General features: G+C 43.3%; 1 protein-coding gene and 1 long non-coding RNA gene across 2 annotated transcripts in view; one reads left to right on the forward strand and one right to left on the reverse strand.

Annotated features, from left to right (window-relative positions):
* The window catches only part of LOC138178534 (uncharacterized), a 155,303-nt gene extending 153,910 nt beyond the window's left edge, over positions 1-1,393 (forward strand). Inside the window, exon 2 of the long non-coding RNA XR_011172737.1 lies at positions 1,063-1,393. This is a non-coding gene — a long non-coding RNA (uncharacterized LOC138178534). The remainder of the gene's footprint in view (positions 1-1,062) is intronic.
* LOC138178530 (uncharacterized) overlaps positions 1-24,742 on the reverse strand; it is a 43,012-nt gene that overhangs the window by 10,128 nt on the left and 8,142 nt on the right. The window lies entirely within an intron of this gene.

Here is a 24,742-nt window from a genome sequence, read left to right on the forward strand (position 1 = left end):
TTCCCTCCATCCACGGTCGTTTTCATCGATGCGAAATTGGGGCCGGTGAATCGTCGGCCAAGAATAGGCAGGCTGGATCGTCGATCGACGATTTCAGCTTTCACAGAACCTGATGGTTGTGCCGCTACTTAGAAACGCGGCCGAGGAAGAAACGATTTTGCGTAACAACCGAACTCCGGCCGCTCGCGCTCCAATTCGGCTGTATTGCAGCGGCCTTCCACGCAAATTGGCCGCGTATTTTGGCCTTCTTCGTTCACCCGATACGATGATCGTGCCAGCGATGTCTGTAATTATACCTGCCGGCGAAATTATTTCCACGAGGAAACACGCACGGCACTTTTCCATTATCTAACCTTCCCCATCCGTTTCTCGTTCTTATCTCTTTGTTATCGATTCGAAGATCGGATTACTCGTTAACGGACGAGTACTTTACAATAAATAAATTCTAGTCTGTATATTTAATTAATTGTCGATATGTTAATTAACGATATATATCGCCGAAGCGAAGTGCCTAATGAGCCATCGATATCCCAATGGTCCTTCCGCCGAACGTTCGAGAAGAAGGCGTGCGTGGCAACGGTCGCGGACGCCTAACAAACGTGTCACACGCTGAAGAAGACCATTCGCTCAGAAACAGTAATAGGATAGGCTAGACATCCTGCATACCACAGCCATCGAAACAGTAACGAAATAGTAACGGAATAGGCGCCTCTGATATACACCAGACGACAAGCCCTCCAGAGGGACTAAAACCTCAGTATAAAAACCCTGCAAAATAAGCGCTCGCCCCAATCTGTTAAAACATTTTCACCCAGTCTCTTGTAACACTTTGAATCATTTTGTTGTAACACTTTGAATCGTCAGTCTGTTGGATTTGCATAATAAATTCTGTTATCATATATTGTTACACTCTACCTAAACCAGGCTACACACCGCGGGAAAGATGGCAAACAGATGTCCGCACATCCTTACTGCGTACCCTCAATAGTCTTAAGGATCTATCATAAATCTCAGGAATTTTCTAGCTAAGGTCCTTCAGACCTTATTATCAGTCTTATTCAGTCTTATTATCCAATCGAAGACGGTGTCTACTGCCCTCGCCTCCTTGACCAAAATTGTCATCAACAAATCCGATAGTCCCGTGTCCTTAGACACACCCACCCCTAGCCTTCCTCGGACACGGTATCGTCGGTAAGACTCACTTATTCTGTATCCTTAGAATAGTCAACGTATCTTTACCGGTCTCTACTCTTGTAACAGTCGCGTACTTAACGTATCATTGTAACTAAGTCTTACATAACGTGGTTGGAGTGAATTGTGATTTATGTTAATTCAGTGTGTATTACATTGTGATTGCTGAATTCATAATAAAGTTTAATTAAAACAAAATTAATAGTTGCGTTACGACTCAGCTATTTTATTTCATCAACCAACCCTTGAGTTTACGTGACAAGATCACCGGCGATCTATCGGTTCCGTGATTTCTTGTGTCTCCGACGTGACAAACGCGTGGATAGTGGGGATATTAAGGGGCGACAAAAAGAGAAGAATCGAATCCGATGGACAGTTGAGTTTGAATCAGGAAGCGAAAAGTCGAGTCGTAACCGCGCAGCGAGATTGGCCTAGCGAAATCGAGAGCGATACGCGACGCGATCAAAAGAACACACTTGTTAATAAATATATCGTTGACCTACGCACCGAGTGATTATTTAACGCATAGCAACAGCCGATATCATCTCGTATTTCTGAGAATTCTTGATAGAAATTGTTCGATGTACTTCTCGAGTATCCTTCCGTATTTCGATATATCTTGATAAAAGACAAAGTTAAAATTCAAGCGAAATGACCATCGTTAACGTATCTTCTCTCGGTACATCCCGTACACAAGTTCCAAGAAAGCCGTAGTATTATTCCTGGCAACTACGCGCGCCGATAAAAGCTCGTTAATGTCGGCCGATTGCGCATTGAAAATTCTTAGCCGGAGACGGAGGCTCGGAAACTTGCTATTCCGTGTGTTCCATTAACATTTGCCATCTCGGTTACCCTTTAATCTCGCCAGAAATAGGGGCACCGGAATCGTTCCAGGTTCACCTTCGGCCGGTTGGCAAGCGGCGCCTCTTTCCGCGTTATTGATCACACGGCGGCCTTTTTACAATCAATTGCTGTTCCCTCGTGGTCGATCGATGCGAATGCCGGTTCGCAAAAACTGTCTGGAGCCCGAACAGCTCCGACAGCGGAGGGAGCACCGGGTTAAAATTCAATAAAACCGGTGGATCGTCCTCTATCGGGGCGCTGCTCATAAATTTCCGTGAAGAAGCTACAACCTGTTGCTTAATTATAGCTTCTCACGCGGCCGCGACCGAGCCTCTCTCTCTCTTTCTCTCTCTCTCTCTCTCTCTCTCTCTCTCTTCTTTCTGTCTCGATTGGTATGCACGCCTCGAAAATCGATGACTTCTCCCGCTGTACTGGCCTCGATACCGGGACTAAAGAGTTTCGCGACCGCTTTCATTCATTTCACCCTTCTGGTCAGCCGTTTCGCGGCTCGAAAATCTACCGACAGTTGCCTCCATTCAGGCCGAAACCGATACCGATCGATGGTTGCCGCCATTCAATTCAAATATTCGACAATGTCTATCCGTATTCCGTTGCGTCATTTTGTCCGACGTCTATAGACCCTATGACTCGTTATAGCCTTCTGTTCATTGAATAGCCGGTTTCGATTCGGCCAGGGAAGAGTGCCAGAAAAAGTGAAGATTTCGGGGAATAAGTGATACCAATGAGAATGAGAGAGAGAGAGAGAGAGAGAGTGAGAGGTAAGGGAAGGAGAAGGGGAGGAGATGTAGGAAAGTTAGTTTCCACGTGAGAGATTTCGTAACGAGGCTCGCCTGCAACCGTAGCTCGTGCACAGCAATAACGTGATATTAAAAATTACTGGTAATAAATAAGGCGGAAATTGCTGCGCGGAAGATGGAGGATTTTCAAGATGTATTACGCTGCTACTCGGACTTTGTAGTGGCTTAAGGCGAAGCATCTAGGAAAAATACAGAGAATGATTAATGCGTTTGGTTACACGGCTGAGTTTCGTACAAACGATGTCACTCGTTCAATTTCGCCGATCGTAAGCAACGTCGTACGATATTAGAAAAACCGTGTTCGTTTGGAGTAGCGCGATCGGTGGCAACGATCGATCCGATCAAACGCGAGCGAAACACCGAAGACGTTCAATTATTATCGTTCGAATATAATCGAATTCGAATACGTCGATCGTTTTCTACGTCGTAGGTACGAGTTTGATGAAAAAAAAAAATTTAGCATGTTATGTCACGTATTGCGAAAACGTTGCCAGGGCTAAGGGTTGCAAGGTAAACGAACGACGAAGATTTTTTTTATCGGAACGAAGCACCGTCCATAGAGTCCTGTGTTCCTAGGATCCGACCATACATCCCTCGGGTGTTACGAGACAGATGCAACGTGTCTACGTATTGGTGGAATAGGAAAACTGCGCATATGTGGTGGAACAAAGTTGGACGTTGGCAGGGAAAAGTGCCAGGAGGTAGTGAAAAGGGAAGGAAATAAGTGTTGTACGTGATGGTGCGGCTTGTCGTTGCCAAAAATCAAACTTTCCGGACCGTGCAAACCTTACCCGACACACGTAGGTGCTCGGTTATAAATAAAACGTAGGAACTGTGTATTTTGTAATATTATATTCGACGGAGGTCGCTTTTCAATTGTGCATTAGTCGTTAACGAAACGGAATATCCCCTCCCGCTACGGTTGATTAATATTTGCCCGAAAGCCCGGTCGTTTTGTGCAGTAAAAGCGAGCTATTTAATTACATCCTATGGTTGGGTCATTAAATAAATAAAACGCTGCCAGCAGGCGGAACGAGATAAAATTTTCATGCTGGTATCGCGAACGAGATCAGAGGCAGATCAAATTTTCAATGGATCTTTGACGCTATCTATTTTTATTATTATCTTTGCTAGATAATTTGTCGGACGAGGTATAGAATAAATCTATCAGCTTCGTCAATCTCAAACATAGATGCCGATTTTAAAATTTATTTTAATTTCGATGGAAGACTCGCAAAAGATCGAAGTCTTTTGATCTTTACATTTTTGATTTTCAACCACCGTGGTATCTTTTTGTCGAATTCGCATGACTCCGGATTTAACGAAACTGTATTACGGTAGCGAATTAGCATTTGGAAATCCCTCTTAACACCATCTAGCCACCCGTTTCCCATCCCTCTATTATTTCGTAGTCTAAAGTCTTCTAGCTCCTTAATTAGTCTTGGTAATCTCACAGCGTCCTAGCCCGCAATTACACCGAGCTGCTCATTAAATTTAATTCTCACGGTTGAAATAAATTTCCTTTATTTACCAGGCAGCTCGTTTGTCATCAATTCTTTGGCCGATTGATCGAGCGGAAGTACAGGCAATCTCGCTAGATCAAACACAGCCATCTTGCCTTTCCTGTGGCGAGAGCTGAGTAAGTAAACCGTGCTTGGCGCGACCTGACATCATCAGGATTTTATCTGGTCGGTAATTTCTTTCCATCGATTCCGCAAAAAGTCAATTTATTCAAGACCCGCGTGTACCGTGGCGCTGATAAATGTTCCTTTTCCGAACCTTAGCCCTCGTTTTCTGACCACAACGTGTTGCGTCATCCCACGTACGACCGATTCTCCTGTCGCGCATTGTATTCTCCGTCGTACGTTTCCATTTTTACTCGTCAAAAGTATCCCTCACCTCGGTTTCTTCTCTATCTCAGCGACGATATGGCAAAAAAATGTAACGTAACTGAGAAACAAGGCAGCCGGTAAATCCAATTTTCGTTTAAAGGTCAGCTCAGAAATTCGACCTTACAGCTAGGTAGAATTTGGTCCGCTCTTATTAATCTCGTTGTCCAAGTTCCGTGGTGGAGATCTGCCGATAATCCGATAGTGATCGCACGACGTCGAGTTACATCGTTGAAATTGAAAAATGCCTTAGCTGATCGGGATTTCGAAATTCCAAGAATTCCAGCCTTGTCTGTCTTTACTGTCGTCGTTCTGCAGCCTATCTCAATTATATTCCAATGGTTTCGAAGCTGGTCACTCGTACGTAACGGCTGTTAACCAGCCGACAAATTCAATTTGCCGCTTCTGGTTGGCGATTCCCTCGAGCTTTTACGATCTTTGGGAACGAAATGTCGCCTCTCGTCGTCCTCTTATCGCGTATCGAGGCATCTAAACGAAAGTATCTGTATCGCAGAATGAAGGGGCGTAGCATAAAATTGATGTGCCGACACATTCATCAGCGGCGATTTTCAGGCAAGTTTCAACCCTCTTTTCAATCCCCTGTTTCCCCGCAATTTATACCAGTCCGCGTAAACATATCGCGATCATACCGACAAAACAAACACATGTATTACCAGGCTTGTCTATCAGAAGCTGGATAAGAGCGGTTGGCGCGACCTAGCATCATCAGGATCTTATCTGTCGCTGGTAATCTCGCTCCATCGGTCCCGTATCCCGGTTCCATACACGCGTCATACATCACCGTGGCACGTTGCGCTATATAGCTAAGCCCTGACGTTTAGCTTTTTGCGAGAGCGTCAGCGAGAACACACGTAGTATGTGCGGCGCCATGTTTCGATCCACGGCCAGGAGTCCCATTATATCTCTTCCTTCTCCTTCCTCCATCTCCTCTTCCTTTTTTCCATTCCTTTTTGTCTATTCCTCTCAATTCTCTATTTTTCCCACTCTTCTTTCCGCTGCATCGCCCAGGTACCTCGTCGAATTCAGAGGCCTCGTCCTCTCGTGCGGAAAAGGCAGTCGAGCCAGGGAACAGCACGTGAACGAAGAATACCACGCGATTGTTAGGCGTCCCCGATTAATCTACGACTTCTTTTCCTCCTCCTCCTCCTCCTCCTCCTTCCCTTCTCCTCCTACCTCTCTGTTCTGTTCTCGTCCTCTATGTCGGTGTAATGGTGCTCGTCTCTCCTTATGATTGCGACGACACAAAGACACAGCGCTCCACTCGTGTAGACGGCCAAGATAGATATAGTTAAGTGGGTGAACGTGGGTGTCATCGACAGCAGCCGACTATAGCCTGGTTCTTTTTCTTCTCTCCTACCGTAGACGCTAATCAAAGTACCACTACGAGTACACGGCTTCGGAGAAATATACGGAGAATAGCGGATTGATTGGCCGAGGAGTCGCGTCGATTGTGTCAGGGAAACGACGAAGCTACGCGCACAGAAATGGAAGATCGATGCGTGGAATTTTATCTGGCAATTTTTAACCTGTCGTTAGAAGCGCGTTTCGCTGCCGGGGCAAAACTCTGGCAAATTTCCCGTACATCGACGTACGTAGCTACGGTTTGTGGCGGGACAAAGAAAAAGAAGAAAGGGAAGGAACGGAGGGACACACTAGCAGCAACATTTTAATCAGCATGGGAACAGTTTGCAGCCTCCAAGTTTTGCACGCGGGATGACGTGTACGTTACTCCTTCGTTTTTTTTTCTTTCTGAAAATTTTGTAGCAAAGCTTGACAAATTGAGGAACGCCGAGAGTCACCGGTACAAAGGTAAAAATTTATGTTCAGTGTGTATATATTTCGGCGCACGCGCGCATAAAAAACGGATCGGGGTGGGTGGGGAGACGAGGAGGGGGAGAAAAAAAAAAAAGAAGAAATGTTAATCATGGTCTATTTCTATGGCGAATGAAAACTGACGTTAAAAAGCGACGTATAAAAACAGCAGTTATTCCCTGCCCGGCCAGAATAAATTAATTACAAACGGAATGGTCGGGTTTCTGCTTAATTGCTCGTTCTTGTACAAATTTTTTTTTCGCATTTCCTTTGGCCAACACTGGTCAAGCCGAATACTCCTGCCAAATGAAAGAATCAACCGTGAAATGGCTACTTCCGTTAGGACAGAAATGGTCTCCGCAGGATTTCCGACGTTTTTGTACCGGCCACCGCACGAAACAAACAATAAAATTTATTTACAGACGTTTCAACCTCTGTGACCTCGTTCTACCAGCGTTAAAATTGGAACACAGGATATTTTCGATAGCCGTGCCACTATTAAATTTCGTCATTTTATGTAGACCCTCGACCAAGCTCAACAGAGCCGTAATGCACTAGTCACGGCAGCAGGATTAATACGCGAATCGTGCATTTATTCGACGGAACTGTTTGTTTATCAGGAAGTTGACTGGGACCCTGTCGAAGTTTACAACCGCCCCTGTCGCTCTTCAAATAAACCTCTCTCGAAAAATCGATGCGCAATCACGGAACACCACTGACGAAATTTCGCTAGTGCCGAGGCATCAACGAACGCGTTATTCTATCGCGACTATCGTGCCAAACGCGTTTCTAATATTTATCGCTAAGTTATTCGAACGATCGTGTCAAGATTCCGGATAAATTGAATGGAAACCTCGTGTAAAATATTTTGCGCACATTCTGAGTAAAAACGATCTTTAACCCTTTCGCTTCGAGCGCCGTTTATAGGCGGCGACCACGCGACGACTCCTGGGTTCGGTACCCCAAATATCCGGCATCCAAATGACGCATATACAAGTAGTCAATAATATATTTTTTCATTATCAGCAGAACATCTTCTGATGATTTTATTGACATATTGGATTAATCGTTTCTTAACACGTTGGTCGCCCAGCGTGATTCGACTAAGTTTTCTGCGGGGCCCAAATCCGACCGCCGGTACGCAGAACGTAAATAAAGCGACAAGCGGGAATTCATTGTTTATTGCTTTTGGTTCATTGTAAAGAAAAGATTATTTAGTTCTGAAATGGAGAAAGCGATAAGCTTTCCAGCTAGAGTATTCCGAGGAATCTCATGGCAGATATCTCAAATCTTTCATTTAGTCGAGAAGCATACTTGTGAGACGTACATCAGTGATTTGTTCATCCTCAAAATGTTCAGTAAACAGGCTGAAAATGTATTTGAAAGCCTGTAGGAATGAAAGGAGTGTGGAGTTCGAAGTGCCCAAAATCAGCCCAAATGTGTTTGGAACGTTTTAACAAATACCATGCGATATAGCAAAATGTAATACTTTATCCAGAATATAAATTAATAAAAAGTATGGTATAATGTGTTTTTAATATTTTTATCTTGTATATCCTATACATAATATCCTATATTTAATTAACTCGAACAAGAGATATGGGTGACATAGATATGGGTGACGCGGCTACCAACGTGTTAAAGTTACTCATTGTTGAAACAACATCGAAACGTTTCACGCAATATATTTCAAACATCCAAACGATCGTATACTGTTTCACGCTAAAAAATCTATTAAATCTATTAGCAGTGAAACGATAATTCATATGCGGTTCTTACAAGAATTGTTGTTATTTCAGACTTAGGAAAACGTATATACAGGGTGGTTGGTAACTGGTGGTACAAGCGGAAAGGGGGTGATTCTACGTGAATAAAGAAGTCGAAAATATAGAATAAAATTTTTTTTTTTTAATTTTTCCATCGAGACAACGATCTACAGTGAGATCCGTTATAACGAGACGCGATAAAGTGCACGCGTACCGAGCGAAAATTCAAAGTCGATTTTCTCGAAAACAAAGCCTCGAACGACAAATTTTTATTCTATATTTTCGACTTCTTTTTTCGCGTAGAATCACCCCCTTTCTGCTTGTACCACCAGTTACCAACCACCCTGTATAGCAACCACGCACACTGTGCGTATCTCATGTGCGCGTTTCCCTTCAGTGACAGTACTTCGGCAGTCCAGTCTGCCGAAAGGGTTAAGATACACCGTTCGATAAAACACTGGTAACGCGCTTCTCGTATTCGTTGTCTGCCAGCGAAATATCTACAACCTGCGTGCGCTAAAACAATCAACAGAGATCGTAGACTCAAGTTTATTATTCAACTTTGATCAAAATGCACTATAAACATTTATTATTCCAGGTTTCCATTGAATTTAGTTGAACATACGAATAAAGATTATTCTTTTCTACAAAAGGTCTGGTTCAATGCTGAAAGGTTAAAGTGAAAATCTACACCTCCGCGTCCTTTACGTTTCGTTCAATTCGTTCGTTTCAATATGCTTTCTTGCCTGAAGACCTAGAAGAAGACCCATGTACTTCTCTCGTCTCGTAACCTAGAAAACTGGTACGCCTGGTGAATGCAGAAAGCAGGGGCAAAGTGTTCTTAGGGAAAAGGGAAATTAACCAATCCAAGAGGACCCGTCTCCGCGCAAGATATTATGTCGGCTACAAAGAGGTTGACAAAGCGAGGCCGTTGGCGGATGAAAAATTTCTAGACCATCCCTCATAATCAAGGACATGACTAATGGACTCAGCTGGCTATGTTGCACGTACCGCCAGATAGAATGCATAGTGGACGCGTGCCTTCGGGCTACGTGTCTCTTTCACGCAACCAAAGTCAATAGTTGTCGTTATTTCGCAGCAAGGGGAACACGTAAGTTCAGCCAACTGCTCGTGAATATCGCGATCCGAATCGGCGAGTACCGCGGATCGATACTTATTTTGGGTTCTGCTGGCGCGAATAATTGAAACGGAAGCGATGGATGACCTGTCGTTAAGCGGAGATCGTTGCCCGATAATCTCAAATGCCCGTCTATTCTAGGAACGATCGCTAATATAATAAAACTGAGAGGAAGAAGAAGGAAAAGAAGAAAAAGCGACAGGCTGGAAATAGAAGAGAAATAACAAATTAAAGGCAAAGGAGACAGTTAAAAAGGATGTTGAATTTCACGTGGGATCAGAAAATTTCGAAGAATCAGACCAGAGAGAATTTCGATTGCTTTGAATATAATGTCCGAATCGAAGGATGTTTGAGAATCTTGAAAAAAAATCTTGAAACATTGGTGGCCCTTAAGCGCCTTGAGAACGGCTGAAATATGCAGCAGGTGAGCTCAGACAAGAGGAACGAGGAAGCGTAGAAAGAGATGGGCTGATAAGAGATTTAGAAGGGGCGGAATAAGAGGTGAAAAAGAAGGAGAACGTTAGAAGAAGGTGAGCAGGCAGCAGTCGATTAACTTTTCACTTGGCGTTATTACTTTGGAAACAGTCGTACGATTCACGCGCCTAAGTCGCTTTCGAAAAATTGCGTTTCAAACATCGTTCGATCGATACGCGGCCAAATTCGCCCGGTTGATTTATCGTTAACGATATTTAATTTCGAACTTGCGCGTTTTGTATCTTTTTGCTTGGTCCGCCGCGCGCATTTTACGACGCGAATATTTTATTCCCCCCGTGGCGAACGGAACGTTTGCGTGTCTCGTACGGCTACATTTATTTTTACATTCTGCTAATTTCGACGCTCGGATTATTCTATTACCTATAAACATTTTCCCGCTGCACTGAAAATTATCCGGAAAAAATGTACGTGGGAAACTATCGCGGATCGGGATTTTTATTTCGCCATGTAACACTGGCACGAGAAAAACCACGACGAAACGTACAGAGACGAATAACTTGACGCTTTCGCGCACGCGTGTCAACCTGCATATCACCGACTCCGATTTATGGAACATTTGAAATCTGATTTTCAAGATTGCTGAAGCACAGATTAGAGAATGCTCAGCCGAATTAAACGTGCCACTCTCCATTTACGGTTTTTATTCCGCGATGGCGTAAAAAGATATAGGAGTTTTGCAACGACGAAAAGAAAAAGAAAGAGAGAGAGAGAGAGAAAGAGAGAGAACGACGTGTATCTTGCTAGATGAATACGAGCGAGAGAATTCAGAAAGGCGAAATAATCCCCTGTTTTATGTATCCGACAGAATGGCCGCGTGCGCATGCACGCAGATACGTGGTACATGGCTGGCGAAGTTAACCAAGAGCTTGTAGGCGAACAAAAGCCTGTTGTTATCCGGCAGAGGGCAACCGTTCGATCCGGCTAGCAACATCAAATTTCTGTTTGCGAAAATCTGTAGCCATTTAACCATCGAATCCTACCGCGATATTATCCACCTCGTATAAATAGGAATCGAAACGCGAGCTGGCAAAGCGAGTACAGTCGCGGATAAAGAATAACGAAATGATTAATTCGTCGCGAAGCAGATTCTTTGAACGAATCCGCTTACCTATGGTTGGCCGGTGATACGGAAGAATCGACGAGCACGGTAACTGGGTATCAGGTGGCAGGTGACGCTTGGAATCATTTTTAAGCGGTCTAATTCTTTCGCGTTTTTCTTTTCCAGCGAACAATGATTTATCGCGTCGTAAATTTTTCAAGAGGATTCCATACAAAGAGAAGTTCACGAGAGAGAGAAAGAGAGAGAGAGTGTAGAATAAAAGAGAAGAAGGATAGCGCGGAGATATAGAAAGAAAAATAGAAACTGAAACGAGAATAGGAGCGAACCGGGGTGGTAACATACAACGACGAGAAATGTGGAGCAGAAAATGAAGGACGTCGAAGTGAGAATAAAAAAAGAGAATACAACGCGTATCTAGATAAATAGGTAGATAAATGTAAATGGACGGATAGATAAACAGATAGACGGCTAGATGAACCTTTTATTCCGGGAACTGATATTAAAGGTGTGTAGAAATAGAAACAAAAAGAGAAAAAAAAACAAGCGAGGAAGGGGGCGAGCCGGAGAATAGAAGCGAGAGAATGAGGAAGAAATTGTCGAGAGCAGTACTGCTAATATCCTGGGGGCGGTCGTGGGATAGCGTGCACCTGCGCGTATGACAGATACGCCCCTGGCATAAAGGCGACATTTAGGTCACCGGCTTTTACCGCGGCAGGCTGCACATGTAGACAGGCCTTACTAGCGATCGTTCTCACTACTAGCATCAACGATGATGCCCTTTCTTGCAAAAAAAAAAAATATTCCATCTATCCTTTTCAAGACCATTTAGAACGATTACTCCGTTATTAACCGAAAAGAATCGATCTCTTTTTAAGATTACGATACAGATGCCACTATTTTATTTTCACAATTATCTTCTCTCTCTCTCTTATTTTTTTTTTATTTTTTCTTCAACTGGGTTCTCTTTTTTGTTTATGTAGTTCGTTAGCCGTGAATCGAACGTTGAAGAAAATAACAGGACTTCTAAACTTCCTTTCACGACTATCTTTTACGATATGACGTAAATAATGTATTTACGTCACAAACACAATTCATTTTGATCGTATCGTTTTTATGATCGACACAGTTAGACGGTTACAGTGGCATGTTAGTCCCGTTACCTAAAGGGAACAATGGCATCGAATGCAAATAGCAAGAAATTATAACGTCAATCGATTATATCTAGCTCTAATATATTTAGTCGGACCGTATGACGTTTATGTGCCCGTAATGCAGAGCACTTTAAGCACAGCGAATGTGGACAGAAAACTCTGGCTGTCTCCCTCTCTCTCTCTCTCTCTCTCTCTCTCTCTCTCTCTCTCTCTCGTCGAAATATAGGTTGGCCATTATATGTATATATTTATCCATTCGATACCGTAGGCCAATTATCGAGCACTTTGCTATGGAATAAATTACAGAAGGATAAATTGCATAAAGATCGTTCAACGATTCCGCTTATTTTCTCTTCTCTTTCTCTTTATCGACAGTTTGCCGTATCAAGCTTGAATAATACACCGCAAAAATACCTTTATAGATGAGACACGTATCGCGAACGGGTCAACGATGTACAAAAGTTAAAATGCAAAAGTGCCTCTTTTTAAAAATTATTAACTTCTTACGATTAACGTCACAAACCTATTCTAGAGGCACTCGCCTTTTTCCATTCGAATCGTAACTCTCATCTTTGTACGATAATTGTACGATGCTATTTAAATTCTCGTTTCGTTTGCGTGCCTCCTGCCTATGGCCCCTGATAAAATAAATATTTCATCGCGGCATTGTTTATTTGCTTATCTAGGCGTAGACGAACCAAACGAACGTATCTCGTTCACGTTGAATTAAAAATCCATGCATTATTAAACAGACTGTGTTGGTTGCTCCCCGGCTAACGTAAACTTGCTGTTTACGCGATTCAATAAAACTCGATCTAACGGTACGCGCGTCTTTAACATCGCCGCGACGTCGCTATTCTGTCATCTGGCGACAAGTTTATCAAGCGACAATAATTTGACAACGCGCAGCGAGACACGACGCAGTACGTAACAGGAGGAAAATTATCGTCTTGACGCCAATTTCGATCCTGACAAAGCTTTGTCGCCGGTATATTCGGGCATCCGTAAGCTCGAGACACTTCCGGGACGAGGGTAACGACTATTCTCCTATCTATACGACGCTAACTGTTCGCCGTACGAGTTGTCGCCTCAAGAGTGCAACTCGTCGAACGAACATAATCGGACACGGAAGCAAGATACATACACAGGGCCGATTCTTCGTCAAACTACGTCACTAGAACCACCACATCGGTCAAATTGGCTGGTTTTACAAATTTTTTAAATTTCTACTTCGTGTTATATTTTTCCCCGCAATGATGTAATAATGACTTCCGCAACGATAACTAAAAGAATGATATAACGAATTTTATTTTGTTTTCTATTATTCAAACAGAAAATAATTTCGTATCAAGGCTACTTATACCAATAGCAGTCAAAACAATTGGTACTTGTCAAAGTGTAAAAGGTTCCTGCAATCTGTTTATCGAACCTCAGTTAACCAGTTTCCTCGTTTTCTACAACATGCCACACGTTTTTTACATTTTTACCCCGTATCATTCGATACGATGATATCGGTTATCAGGAAAATTCCAGATCGATCGCTAGATCGCCAGATGCTAACGCTATAAATGTCACAGCAGTTAAAACGACTGGTTCTACGATTTTACAAGAGTGTGTCAACCCTCGTTTAGGTCGATCATAGTCCCAGATGGATTAATAATAATGGAATTCCTTTTGTAAGAGAGAAATAAATCCTTAAATATACAAATATTCTATTATTAGGTATTTTTTAAAAACCAGTCATTTTCACTGGTTTTGGTACAAGTAGCTTCGTGTTAACTACCGGTAGTTCTAACTGTTGAGAATTGTGGTTCTTTGAAGCTGAAATAATGTTATAAGAACACTAAATTTACACCGAGGATTCATATTAAAATAGTAATATATTTATTTCATGGACGATTCCTTATATATTCATCGATGCACACTTGCACGCGTCTCAGCACTTTCTTCCATACCCGACTGACTAGTTTACACTCATCTGTTTTCGAGACACCGCGCACACACATACCTCCACACACTGATACACACGTACAAGTACCTCTACTACGCATTTAACCCAGTCCAGCACAGAAAATTATACATATCTCAACACTAACGTTAAACAGGTTTAGTACTTTAGAAAACTTTACGACGCGACGAAAAAGCTGACGTTTTAATCGTAGAAATAGGTCGATCGTATTTGCGAACGTGTATTGCTATACGAGGCTCGTTCTAATGACGAACGGAAAGAGAGTAATCGACCGATACATATTATCGATTAACCGTCTATCGGCCGACGAAGCGAATTTCGATATCTGAAATGTCTCCTAGACAAGCATTGAAAAATGGACCCCAGGCAAGAAATAAAAATACAGTCGGTTCGAAAACAAAATGCAACCGCCACCGTTCCGACACGAAGCTTCGAACGGATGAATTCGTCGACGGTTTAAATATCGGCCCGATCGATTCTTATAATTTCCTCGCGAACGATACCCACGTTTGATCGTTCAGTTTCGAATATCGATAGACGTTTACCGATTCTCTTCCCGTGTACGTATATTAATACTAAAACTACCGATAGTTAACACGAAGCTATTTCTACCAAAGCCAGTGAAAATGACTGGTCTTTAAAAAATACCTAATAATAGAATATTTGTATATTTATCGATTTATTTCTTTCTTACAGAAGCAATTTCATTATTATTAATCCATCTGGGACTATGATCGACCTAAACGAGGGTTGACACATTCTTGTAAAATCGTAGAACCAGTCGTTTCGACTGCTGTGGCATTTCTAGCGTTAGCATCTGGCGATCTAGCGATCGATCCGGAATTTTCCTGATAACCGATATCATCGTATCGAATGATACGCGGTAAAAATTTAAAAAACGCGTGGCATGTTGTAGAAAACGAGGAAACTGGTTAACTGAGGTTCGATAAACAGATTGCAGGAACCTTTTACACTTTGACAAGTACCAATCGTTTTGACTGCTATTGGTATAAGTAGTATTGATACGAAATTATTTTCTGTTTGAATACATAGAAAACAAAATAAAATTCGTTATATCATTCTTTTAGTTATCGTTGCGGAAGTCATTATTACATCATTGCGGGAAAAAATATAACATGACGTAGGAATTTTCAAATAAAATTGTAAAACCAGTCGATTTGATCGGTGTGGTAGTTCTAGTGTTAATTACGATTTAATTTGTTCGAACGATGCGAGTGATACGACGCTGTTCGATCATATACAAACGAACGAACCAATATTACCAGCGATTTCCATTGAAAATATACATATTTGTTGTACGAGCTTCGCGTATCTTCGTCACGAAGGACCAGTGTCAACATTTTGTAAGTAAGTTACGTATTTATATACGAGAAACGATATTGAGATTTTTATTCATTAGGTACAAACAGGGAGCACAAAGGACTTTTATGTCACTGTGAGAAAAGTTTTTAAACAGCGTACACGACAGAGAGAAGCGTGTAATCATCGAAGCTGACGAATATTCAAAGCGTCGAACGTTTTCGATGCGGAGAAAATATTCCGTCGGAAGTCGAATATGGCGAGCAATGCGTATACGCGTCGTCGTTTCTAACAGAGGACCGTCTCTATCGGAAAATGTCGACGCGATAGAAAAAGGAGTATCGTGGATAATGGGACGGGTGTGTATCACTCCCCGAGATAAGTTATTGCTGAATCAGTCGTCGTTGTATAGTGTGATCAACTCCACCGAAATAAAGCCAGAAGCATCGTTGACGAAGCATCGGTAAAGTGTCGAGCTACGATTTTTTTCATCGGTCCCTATTTCCCTAAAAATATCGTCGAGGTTCCCGGTTGTAATTTCGATCGATCGAAACAAACGCCCCCTCTCTGTCGTTTCTGTCTTCTCTTTGCTTCTTGTTTTTTTTTTGTTTTTTTTATGTCCTTTTAAACGTACCAATGAAACGGGAATAAATATTGGGAATTTCTGGACGTGGCGAAATACTCGACAGCGCGGTTCCATTATGATCGGTAACGATCACGTACAAATCGTTCTCGCGAGAATCGTTTCGTATTTTCCTATTTTCCTTTGGATAAAAAATTAGCACGGTAGTGAGCGCAACTAATTGCTTATAAACGGATAACTTGCAAAGCAAACTCTGATCGATATTATTCGATTTTTTATTGCAGTTTCACGTGGAACGCAAAGGCGACTGATCGGCGCAGTTCACGTTCTATCGCTCGTATATCGTATATCGTATAGTACTTCGTTTTTCTTTCTCTTCTTCCTTCTTTTTTTCTTCCCTTTTTTGACATCGCAAGTTTCTCTATCCTTGGCTTTTCCAATTTGCCATAAATTTGGGAAAGCAAAGTGGCAGAGAGGCGAAGAGAGGAAGAAAAGGAACAGAATTATCCAGCTTTTTGTCAATACGCTCGTTCGACATTATTCGGCAGCCTTTGAAAAGGCCAACCGAATCAACAATGATAAATTCGAAGCGTAACCTGAATAATCGCGCGAACGAACAAAAAGCGATTCGAGACAAAAGCAGGCGAGCGTGAGAGAGAAAAAATCACGATGGTTCCTCCTCCATCGGTTTCGGAACATTTAATTCGGAGGTACGAGGGGGCCGGGAAGCGGCTCCACAGGGGGAGGAAGGGGAGAGTTGATTCACGAGAGCAGGCGAATTAATGCGAAAATTTAATGCAGCTGTCACGTGTCCAGCCGTTACTAAATCTACGTATAACGTCATTAAATCGGCAAAATCGGCGCTACCGTGACTCTAACACGCGTTTTGTTTCGCCCCGTCCGCACAGGCCATATTGTAACGTGTGACCCGTTCTGCAGTCGCTAATTGTAATAATTTTCTGATTCCCAAGCGTGCTGTAAAAGCGTCGAAAGGACACAGACGATCGTTCGAGTTGCACGAGTTATACAGCTCGTTTCAGAGTTTGGTATATAGACTGGATCGGCCAATCGACGTGTTTATAAAAAAGAGTAGGAAACAAAAGCGATTTGACAAGCACGTGTACAAACTGTGTACTCCACAATGCCGAACAGGTTGTGACTCCGCGCGTCAACAATCGATACATAACCTCAAAACGGTGCAATTTTTTTTACGCCCTCAATGGCGCGCTTTACCGGCGCAAAGCTGAATCAATATCTCTCGCTGTTTTTTCTACGCATCGAGCATTGTCGAATTCTGTTCGACTATAAAAAAGAATAGCTGTGTCAAAAAAGAAAAAACGAATTAGCAGGTACCGGAAGATATCGTTTCATCAGCGGAACAGACTTTTTACATTCGTGGAACGATTACTTCGCCACCATCCTACATATTGTCAGGTATTCGTTGCTACTTGTTAAGCTTTCTGAAACCCTGATAAGCGTAAGTTCGTACCTATAACTCAGAAACACCCTGTATAAGTCGAGTTTCAAGGCGAAATTTTGCACAGGACACGCGAGCAATCCGATGTACTGAAAACTGCAAGTAGATATACTCTAGGCGTCTCGTCTCTAGAGCCCTCCGCTCCCACGACCGACGTCTTCCAGCCAAGCAGAACACGAGTATTACCGTTTCATGGAGATCGGTAATTCGCGCGGTTACCGGAATTTGAAAATTACGTAATTAGAAATTCTTGATACCAGAAACGTTACACGTAACCCTGCGGCACGGGTATCCAAACTAAATATGTACTTTGTAGGAAGCAGCCGCGAATTTGATCACTTCGAAATCCAAAATGCGGCTCCTACGCGTCCGAAAAATCCGAATGATCCCTTTGGCTTTATTTCGTGCAATTAAAGACTCGTCCGCTTCCGTTACCTCGATCGTGTCCAATTTGACCCGAATAATTAAAGTAGCAAAATAAAAGGCGGATAATCGATGCGTTGGATTCTGGTACTAATTAAGAAGGCGCGAAGCTCGATCGAAGCGGCGGTTCTAAACGTGTAACGTTCCTTTCAGGGCAGACCAGAAGTGCACTAATTTCCGATCACGTGGTGGAACAATTTTACCGAAGAATATTTTCAGGCGGGCGCCGATGGGAGAAAGTCTGCTCCATTGTTGGAGAATTTTAAAGGTATAATGGAATCTATCGGTAGCTCGTTATTATCTCACTGAGGCGAAATTCAATCGAGCCTGCCCCTCATTTCTGCCCCTCCCCAACGCTGGAATTCTAACTTCGGTTTCGGTCGATATTCTACGTAATCTTCTTCGGTGGTTTAGCAATTACGCTAGAAAATACATAATTCCATATGGAAGGGAAAACCACGAGCTCCGATGGTAATTCACCGGTTTTCTTATTTACTATACGACCAGTTTGCAAGGCGATATGCAAAGTTAGCAGAAAGAGCAGTGAGGAAATTGGCCGAATTCCGGTGCAGGACACCGACAACCGTTTCAGAAATTAGATTAGCGGATTAGCAAACGCCGTGCCTGATGTACGATCACCTCTCTTCACCATCTCTGTCAATTTTCTTTTACATTTCGATCCTATCCCACGAGAAATTGTAATCGTAATAATTCGGCGCACAGCCGGCTAATACTCTCGAGGACCGACGTTCGAGTCGCGTGATTCTATTTACGTTAAACAATTTGGTGGAAATTCGTGCGTGGCGTAGGAAGATCTGGCGAAAAAGATGGAAATTGAGTTTAACGAGAAGATAACGCGAGATTCTGAGAGAGAGGTACAGCAAGGGAACGTGATCTGAAGCTTGGAAGCTCGGAACGAAGATGATACGATAAAGATGTTTCATCGAGTGCACCGGTGAGCGATTCGATAGCTTTTAAACGAATTAAAATTCTAACAAATGTAAGGGAAGAGAAACGATCGATGGACGAGTACTCGAACCTAACAACCTTTCGAAACGAAACTTTCAACGATTTATACGGCGATCGGTCCTAGAAATCTCCAGGTATCGTGATTTCTCTGCCGCGAAAAGTCGTCGACGAAACGTATTCCCATCTGCCCGATACACTCCATATGCAAACGACGATCCAGTTTGTTTGGACCTGTTCCATCCAAACAGTTGCGCCGTATACCTACCAAAAGCATACACGTAAATGTATGTATGTATGTATTACAGAATCCCAAAGGTGTACGATAGCGTTGGAGTCGGTTTACCCCGATCGACTGCCTTATCCAGCGAGGGAAAGGCAAAACACCGTGAGAGGATACATATGTTCCGTGCAAGCGGCCGGTAATCGATCATGGAAATCCCGTAAAAAGTATCAGGGATGTGTCTGGCCCATCGGTCTCCGAGTGTCAAACGAGAATTAATAGTTCGTCGGAGTAATGTACAATGTGTACTAGGCTGGCTAGTACACGATGAATAAAGATGAAACCGATGAGCGGAATCGCTTCATCGATGTTGAAGAAACAAAGGAGAAAAAGAAAGGAGAGGCCGGTATATAGAAGAATACAGAGGGAAGAAAGACGGATAACAGACGACGCGGCCTAGGAATATGGAGAGGCGGAGCGAAAGCCCGGTGGCCGAAAAAGAGTAGAAAAAGAAATTAATAATCGGGGCGGGTCACACGATGGCTGTGGCCATGGTGGTAGAGGTAGAAAGGGATGGAAAATTTAACCTGACCTTTTTGAAATTCTAATTTCGTTGAAAGCACTTCGAAGCAAGCGGATTTTCATTTTTTCCCTGACCTCCCCGCCTCCTCCTATACGGCCTTTCTCCTTTTTCTTTCCTTTCCGCGCCCTGTTTTCTCCTTTCTTTCTTTTTTTCTTTTTCATTCTCCACTTGGCTCTTCTTTTCCCTCGCTGCCGGTGTTTTGCAGATGGTAGTAATAGACGCGAAAGACAGAAATAAACGCTTTGACGAGCGGTAACCCCGCTCCAGTCCCTCTGTTAAAAAGATTAATGAGGAGAGATCGTTTCCGGGACTTCAATTTTATTAAAGGACGTTCAAAGAGAATCCCTCGATACGATGTATCCCTTCGTCCTGTTCGTTGGCGGATTTAAAGCGAAACGGAGATGGAGAAGGCGATGAAAGGTAAAAAAAAGAAGAAAATAAAAAAGAGTCAGCGGCGTGTTGTATCGCGAACGGGGAAAGAAAATCCCGGCATTGTGCAAGAAATGCAGCGTAGACAATGCACAGACAGAGCCGCTGCGTGGGATATATTACGTCCTTTGAAAATGAACTGATTGTGAGAATTCCGCCGTTATCGATAACCGTTCTGAAGAGACTGCCGGCTTAACCGTTACAATTTCCAATTATTTTTTGTATTTCCGTGTGTCGATGCTCGAAGAAGTATCGTTATCGAAGCATATCGGAAGCATATCGCGAGATGTTGATAATAAAGCGTTAAAAAAACTTTTTCGTTTCGAGGAAAACCATTATGGCTGTATAAAAGTGAAGTAACGCGTTTGTCGCAGATCGCACGAAACGCTTCGTAAAAGATTAATAAAATCGCTATGAGAATTAATGAACAGATGGTTACGACCCAGTATACCGTAGAAAGTTGAGTGTCCCATAAGAACGGTTTATCGCATTCTCCGCAATTATCCGACTTTTCTTTCGCTAGTTGCCGTTTTATATACAAACTTGGATAATTTTGAAACATTTAAGAGGCGATAAAGTTAAAGATCTTCAAAAGTGAATAAAACGATAGAAATGTGTCAACCAAGCGAAACGTGTACCGGCAGGCACTCGTCGTATTTTATATATCGTAGAATTCGTCAAGAATTTCATGGAATCCTCGTCGAGCTACGAAATAATATTGCACGTTAGACGACTATTACGCTGTGAAGCGTATCATAACAAACGGAAATTTCATATACGAAGCACACTGAAAGGGGAACATCTTGACGACGGAACAATAAATAACAGAGAATCGCGATAACTCCGTCGATCGAAGCTCGCCACTTCCTCTACAAATCGTCTTCATTTTGAAGCACCGTGGAGCACGCCAATCGGCGAGAAACCTAAGGATGGAGTCCGCCGATACAGAGAAACAGCGATACTAAATGCGCCCGCGGCGGCGGAGCGTGAAGTTCCTAACAATTCTCATTTTATGCTCTCCAGATTCCGCTGTGTCGCCGTTTCTTTTCCGCCCAGACGCTCTGTATACGTAATTCCCGTAGCCGCGATAGCTCCTTTGTCCCTATTCGCGTATCCTGGCTACAAAGCCGGCTACCTTTCGCTTTGATCGCGACGTATCCTCCAGTTCGGCAACTTCTTCGGGCTTTTCCTTCTACCTCTTCCTTCCCTTCCTCCTCGTTTTGCCAGCGGCAAGGCTGCTTTGGATGAGCAGTTCTCTCTCTCTCTCTCTCTCTCTCTCTCTCTGTTGATAATTTTCCTCTAGAGAGAGTCTTTGCTAAAGTATTTTATAGGTTTGCGCGTACTATTACCATCGAACTACGTACGTACGTAAGAGACGAAGGCAATGGGAAAATATTTGCGCTTAAATTCTTGCAATTGTGGCTAGTGGTGTAAGAAAGAAACGGGGCAAATTGTTTCCAAATAGACGTAATTTTAATCGACTTTCACGGAATGTAATTTTAATCGACTTTCACCGACACAGATCCATTGAGAGAAGCGGGTATAACAAGGAATACAAGAGTCTGGGGGGATCAGAATTAATAAGCGATCCCGCTTCGGAAACTTTCTAGTCCTTTAAGAACATCCGGACGTCGTGACACGGAGGGAACGCGATTCTCCGCGTCGCGACGATGCACCCGCCCCCGTGTCCATTATACAAAGCTGCCTCGAAAACTTGAGGGAAGAGAAACACAAAAAAGAGAGACAAAAAACGGCGAAGAAAAAAGAAGAGGAAGGGGAGAAGAGAAAAGAACAGAAAGTTTCTATCACGCGAGCGAGAAGTCTACTAGCTCGCTCGCTCGCTCGCTCGCTTGCTCGCCTCTACGAAGATTTACGCCTGACCGTCTGTAATTTAATAGAGGATACTTTGCCGGAGTTCCTTCGAGAGTTACCTGTTCTGTTCGCGCACCTCGCGGAACGTGAGCTGACTTTGTGTCTCGGCATATCGCAGGGAAAAAGAAATAAAAAAGTAGCCTATGAAAAGAGGAAGACGAAGACGAAGAGGCGGAGCGAGGAAAGAGACGAGGATTTGTGAAAGAGGAGGCAGGTTGCGCGCGACTCGTAGCGTCGTTATTCACCGAACTAGCTCGAACATCTAATTACAATGAAAGAGGCTGTCCACGTAGCGATGAAAAATTCAATATGAAACTGTAATCGGGAGCTCTGTCTTTCTCCACGGATTAGTATCGGTGGGCCGACCGCCTCCTCCGCCTCCGGTAGCCGTGATTTATGACCGGGCCACACGTAACGCGCATCGGCTGAATAATTTTCTCTATCGGGCTCGGCCTGATGTACGATACTTTCCATTCTCATCGATCTCCAAGTGTCAAACTGGTATTAGAATCGCCAGAGTGGCGTACGATGTCTTATCGAGTTCTCGTCGACCGAGACCCAACCTGTTCGAGCCCCTTCTCTTCCACCGGTTAGATAGAGCTCGTGCAACCGAAAGTAAATCGCTCGACAAAGAAAGGCAAACGACGTCCTGATGTCTCTTCCAGTTAATCTCGAACGCTATTCGCCTGATACTCAATCTGCGGTAAGAGCTGAAAAAAGAGAATCTTACGAGTAATATTTTTTCATTGATATCGTTATGGAGATAGGGTTAAATCGGAATCGTTGCTATTAGACGGAAGAGCTTATAGTTTCGAGCGAAAATCCTTTAACGAGATGAGAAAGAAGAACGTTGCCGAGGGATATATCCGAAGAAGCGATACTCGAAGCGATCTGACGGAAGATCAGGATTTTAGATAATCTCGATTGGTAGGATGTAATTTCAATTAACTTCTCTTTAACACGCTTGCGAATGTACCGATCTAACGACGCTCTTAATCGTAAAGCCAACATGAATTTCTGCTCCATGGCTGACGTACTTTCGACGAGGAAATACAAAAGAAAAACGACAGAAACAAATCCTCGATCAAATCCCGCATCCAGCCCGAACAAGTTTCTTTCAGCGCGCTAATGATCCCCGAATCTTCACAAAAGACTCGGATCGCAATCTCGTTTCTCTTTGCTACGTCTGTTTATCTTGCAGCAACATCGACGTGAACACGAGAGAGATTAGATGGACCCCTGTTATGACGTAAGATAGGGAATTAACGTTTTTCTGCTCTTTCGGGATGAACTTCGTTAGCATAACAACGATCCGCGAAGAACGCGTGGACGTAGAGAAGAAAATGGAAAAACGAAGAGACTAGCTTTCTCTGGCTGGCAAAGGTAGGGGAGCGATGCTGTGCAGACCCGGCGATAACGTCACGGAATTTTCACGTCGCGGCTCTTAATAAAACTTACGAAACGCACGAAACGTAATAAACGAGCGACGTTATATAGGTTGATACACGCAGCCAGGCGACTGACCCACTTTTTCCAAGATGTATGAATATTAGTTTAACGAACTCTGCCTGCAACGAAGGTACCTGCCACTCTTTCTTTCTTTCTCTACCCACCGCTTGCTATTGCGCCGTCACACTCGCGTCGCACGAATTTTTCCTCTTTTCCGCGTTAAACGAGCCACCTCCAACCCAGACCTGGTAATCAACCGTCTTATTTTCGCAGCTTACACAAACGCTTTTACATTCTGAGCGCGATATCGCGCGAGGCCTCGCGTTATCATCTCCGTCGCGCGGTGCCTCTTCGAGATCTTCGGTTCGATTAGCCGATGCACTATATCTTTCGCCATGAGGATTATCGCTAGAAGCAATCTGCAATACGTAGCTAAATATTTCGTAGATGGCTGATTAGAATTAAACTAGTAAAATGAAAATAAAGTATATGTAATCGTATTCCTGTCTAGATAAGAATAAAAATACCTATAGTTTCTTTAGTAATTGCAAATGCAGAAGATTTGATACCGATCATTTTGATTGGTTCGGTTGGTCGATCTAGCGTTAACGATCAGTAACGTGAAAATTACAGCCAGATGATCGAACAAATATCCAACTATCCATGTAATTCGTTAAATTTACAACGACCCTAAAAACCTTCCGATAACCTTGAACCTAAGCCGAACTGGTTGAATCTTCAGGACAGCAAATGCCTCGATCGCTCAAATATCATCACCGTCCATCTAACACCAAACGTTTATATAGAAATTATGATACAGCTGAAATGCCATGACGACAGCCGTCGTCTTGAGCTTAGCAAGCGATGGGCCCCGATGCGACGATTCTCCGGTCGGAAGGCATAGCGGATCAGCGCGGGTCAGAGTAATAATTCGTGCGGAGAACATGGGAAACTGTCGGAACGTCTGAATCGCATATCCGGCCGAAATGGCCGGATACGAATCGAGTGTCAGCTCTGGGAATCCGCCCGGTCTATCGGTCGATTATACACGCCGTAATAGACCGTCACGCAACTATGAGAATCCGTTGTGTACTAGCTGGCTTCGAGCTACCTCGAGATGTGTCGAAACAGAAGCTTCCACGCCACGCGGCCAAGCTTCAGGATTTGCGAACGGACACGTGTACGTAGTCGCTCTTTGGCACCGTGTTCTCGACGTGGAATTAACGGCGCGACCTCACCAAAGCGAATGAAATATCTACACGAA

This window comes from Bombus flavifrons, chromosome 3 (assembly GCF_040668555.2).
Source record: "Bombus flavifrons isolate JBK064 chromosome 3, iyBomFlav1_principal, whole genome shotgun sequence".
Taxonomy (NCBI): Eukaryota; Metazoa; Arthropoda; class Insecta; order Hymenoptera; family Apidae; genus Bombus; species Bombus flavifrons.